Source organism: Benincasa hispida, unplaced genomic scaffold, assembly GCF_009727055.1.
Source record: "Benincasa hispida cultivar B227 unplaced genomic scaffold, ASM972705v1 Contig425, whole genome shotgun sequence".
Classification (NCBI taxonomy): Eukaryota; Viridiplantae; Streptophyta; class Magnoliopsida; order Cucurbitales; family Cucurbitaceae; genus Benincasa; species Benincasa hispida.
The window spans coordinates 492465-497048 of NW_024064845.1; the positions used below are offsets into that span (position 1 = coordinate 492465).

At 31.2% G+C, this 4584-nt stretch overlaps 1 pseudogene; it reads left to right on the forward strand.

Annotated features, from left to right (window-relative positions):
• The first annotated feature begins 4133 nt into the window (after positions 1–4133).
• On the forward strand, positions 4134–4252 carry LOC120069490 (annotated as a pseudogene).
• The last annotated feature ends 332 nt before the right edge of the window (positions 4253–4584 follow it).

Genomic DNA, 4584 nt, shown 5'->3' on the forward strand with positions numbered 1-4584 from the left:
TATTCCATCTGCTAAATGCTCAATTTGCAAACCAAGGAAAAATTTTGTTTTTCTGAAATCTTTCATCTCAAATTCTTTCTTAAGATATTCTATTGTCTTTGAAAGCTCTTCAGGAGTTCTAATTATATTCAAGTCATCAACATATACAGTTATAATAGCCTTTGAAACATATTCTATTGCCTTTGAAAGCTTTTAGGAGTTCCTGATTGTGATTTTTTTATAAAAATACACGAACATATTGGATTATTTTCAATTATATTCAAGTCATCAACATATTCTATTGCCTTTGAAAGCTCTGCAGGAGTTTCTGATTGTGATTTCTTTATAAAAACACATAGATATATTGGATTATTTTGATATCCTTCTTTAAATAAATATCCATTCAGGTGATTAAACCACATCTGTCCTAATTGTTTCAATCCATATAGTAATCTCTGTAACTTTATTGAGTACCATTCTCGGGAATTTGATGTATATGTTTCAAGTACCTTAAATCCTTATGGGATTCTCATATAAATATCATTATCAAGAGATCCATATAAATATGTTGTGACTACATCTATAAGATGCATATTTAGACTTTTATACACAATCAAGCCAATTAAATATCTTAATGTAATTGCATCCACCACCGGAGAATACGTCTTCTCAAAATCAATACCAGGTTTTTGTGAAAAACCTTATACAACTAGTCTTGCTTTATATCTTATGATCTCATTATTTTCATTTCTTTTCCTCACAAATACTCATATGTATCCCACAAGTTTAACACCTTCTGGTGTTTGGACTACTGGTCCAAAAACCTAACGTTTTGAAAGTGACTTTAATTCTGCCTCGATTGCTTCTTTCCACTGAAGCCAATCTTTTCTATGTTGAAACCATTCAACAAATTTTGGTCCAGGATCCTCATTTTCAGATATAATATCAAGAGCAATATTATACGCAAAAATGTTGTTAATAATTACGTTATTTCGATTCCATCTTTTTCCTATCATGACATAGTTTATTGAAATTTCATTATTATCTTGAGGTATTTCACCTTCCTTACTAGTCATGTCAAGGATTTCTTTATGGGTATTTACATCATCAACCAAATCTTTTTCACTATTAATTGTTTTTCATTTTCGAGGATTTTTATCTTTGGAACCCACTAGTCTACCACACTTTTGGCATGTTCCAGAGTCATTAGTGACAACTTATTGCGTTGGATATTAATTTTTTATGGAACATTTGCAACTGGTATATGTAACTTAGTTACTTTCTTTGTATCTATAAATGTATCTAGTAATTGATTTGCTATATTTTGCAAATGAATTATTTTCTGAACTTCAAGTTCACATTGATCTATATGGGGGTCTAAATGAGACAATAACGATGCATTCCATGTCATTTCTTTTTCCAACTTTTTAACTCCTCCCCCCTAATGTTGGAAAAATTTTCTCATTAAAATGACAATCAGTAAATCGTGCAGTAAATATATCACCCGTCAGGGGCTTAAGATATTTAATAATTGATAGGAATTATATCCAACATATATTCCTAACCTCCTTTGAGGACCCATCTTCGTGCGTTGTGGTTGAGCAATTGGAACATATACTGCACATCCAAAAATTCTCAGATGGGAAATATTTGGCTCATGACCATAAACTAATTGTAATGGCGAGTACTTATGATAAGCTACTGGCCTAATGCGTACAAGTTATGCTGCATGCAGAATAGCATGTCCCCATACAGATGAAGAAAGTTTAGCTGTCATAAGTAATGGTCTTGCAATTAATTGTAAACATTTTATAAATGATTCTGCTAAACCATTTTGTGTATAAACATGAGTTACAGAATATTCAACATTTATCCTAATTGACATACAATAAATATCAAAAGCTTGAGATATAAATTCACTAGCATTATCAAGACGAACGGTCTTAATTATATAATCAGAAAATTGTGCTCTTAACTTAATTATTTGAGCAAGTAATCTTGCAAATGCAAGATTTCGACTTGATAATAAGCACACATGTGACCATCTGCTAGATGCATTTATTAATACCATAAAATATCTAAATGGTCCACTTAGTGGGTTAATGGGTTCACATATATCATCATGAATTTGTTCTAAAAAAACATGAAGATAGTTAAAAGAAAACAACAACATTAAGTCTAGATATTCTCAAAGTCAAAAGAAACACTTGATGTGCCACCAACTGTGTCAATCTTCTTTTCAGAAGATTCAAAGAAGTCTGCCACATCCAAATTTGTCGTGTGGGATGGGTCAAATATGTCATTATCCTGGCATGCAAAATTTGCTTCCACATTTTTCTCTTTTTCCTTCAGGGAGGCTTGATAGAGATCAATTAAGTGTTTTGACGTACGACAGGTATGTGACCCATGCTCAGTCATTCCGCATCGAAAGCATTTACTTTCAACACTCTTTGAACTTTTATCTTGTGGAGCTTTTCTTTTGTGATCATCATTTTGTGTGGTTCTTTTGAAATTTAAATAATTAGAACGACCACTACGAAAATAATAATTATTTCTTCCTCCTGCCACAATCACGACCTCGACCATGACCACGAACTCGACCGCGAGCATGACCTCGACCACGATTATTATTAAAATTCACAGCATTCACTTCAGGGAATGGTGTTATTCCGGTTAGTCGAGATTCGTGATTTTTCATCAATATAACTCGTTATTTTGTTCGGCCACGAGAAGACATGAAATTAATTCAGAATACTATTTAAAACATTTCTCTCATATTGCTGCTACAGGAGCATATTTGAAACATGAAATGTAAAAAAATGTCTTCTCTAACATATCAGCATCAGTAATTTTCTCTCTGAATAACAATAATTTTGAACTAATTTTAAATAATGCGAAGTTGTAATCACTTACTGATTTGAAATATTATAGTCTTAAATGCATCCACTCATAACAAGTTTTAGAAATTTTTTTTTTTTTTTTTATGATCATACCTCTCTTTCAAAATTTCCATAAGATACGAGGATTTTTTTATTGTAAGATACTCCATTGTCAATCCCTCATAGAGATAATGATGAAGGAAAATCATAACTTTTGCTTTGTCCTGACTGGATGTCGTATTTTCTTCTTTAATTGTTTCTCCCAAGTTCATAGCATCCAAGTGAATTTTGGCATTGAACACCCATGGCAAATAATTATAGTCATTAATGTCAAGGGCTGCAAATTCTGATTTTGTAAGGTTTGTCGTGACAATACTATCACAAAATGTTATATTTATATTAGAAATTTAATATGTACTAAATATGCAAAATAACATTTAATTTATTAATTATAACGAAGAGGAAAAAACCAACATACCTTTAGGACCTACCTCTAGCGAAGAAAACGACAGGAGCTCGTGCTGATAATATGTTATGAAATTGAGGACCACAATGGGAATACAGATATGAAAAAATATAATATAATAATATTTTTATATAATAGTAATAAATAAATAAAAACTAAAATTATAAAATTGGACGATGGGAAATTTTAGTGAAATTTGGTGTGGATTTCTCATCAATGGGTATATCATTTTAAGATCCACCAAATGTCACTATTTATAGGTAAAGTAGCTAGTAGGATGTGGACGTACATGGACACCAAGTATGAATTACTACAAGCCACATGAAAAACATAAATAGTGACACATGACCTTTGGAACACTATGCAACGAGTATCTATTTTTATTATAATATTCATAATATTTTCTACTATTTTGACAGGAAAAAAAAATCCTATTTGTGTTCTCAACTGTTCGCTTACCATGAACAATTTTAAATACTCTAAATAAAAGAAACTTTTCTCTGTTCCATTTTTCTAACGCGGTTCGCCTAGAGTACAAAATTCAAGTTCTGTACTTTCCAATTTTGTTCCATTTTTTTCTCATATTCAAAGGTGTGTACACATATATATGTGACACACTAGCTCGGGAGAATATTGTTCAACCACGTTATCTTGAAACCAAATACGACTAAAATCTCACCTCCCATAAAAATGTATAAGAGAGACCGTAAGTCTATATATATAAGAGAGCAGCTTGATACACATTTTAGAATGCAAAGTCAACTGGAACATAGCTCAATTAGGTGAATTAATATTGAAGATCCTATATTGGATGCGACTATACCAGCATTAATACACCGAATCTCATCAGAACTCCGTAGTTAAACGTGCTTGCACAAGAATAGTATTAATTTAGATGACCACTTGGGAAGTTCTCGTCTTGTATCCTTTTCAAAATATTGAGGATCTTACGTCGAAAAAATCAAGAGACATCACACTTTAATAAGAACCTCATATTGTCAATAATTCAAATATATGTATTTTTAATCAAAAAGTTAGAAATTTGCATCTCTATTGTTGAAAAATAAGGTATTATCATGAGATATTAGTAACTCAAGACGTTCTACTTTGATGTCATGCTAAATCATCGATTGACGTAAACGCTAATGGGTTATGGTAAATTTAATTATATAACCACTTTAAACACTTCAAAAAGAGGCGAAAATCTATAATTAAGGATATTAATGTTTATTTACGTGAAATTAATTATGTTTAATGTGA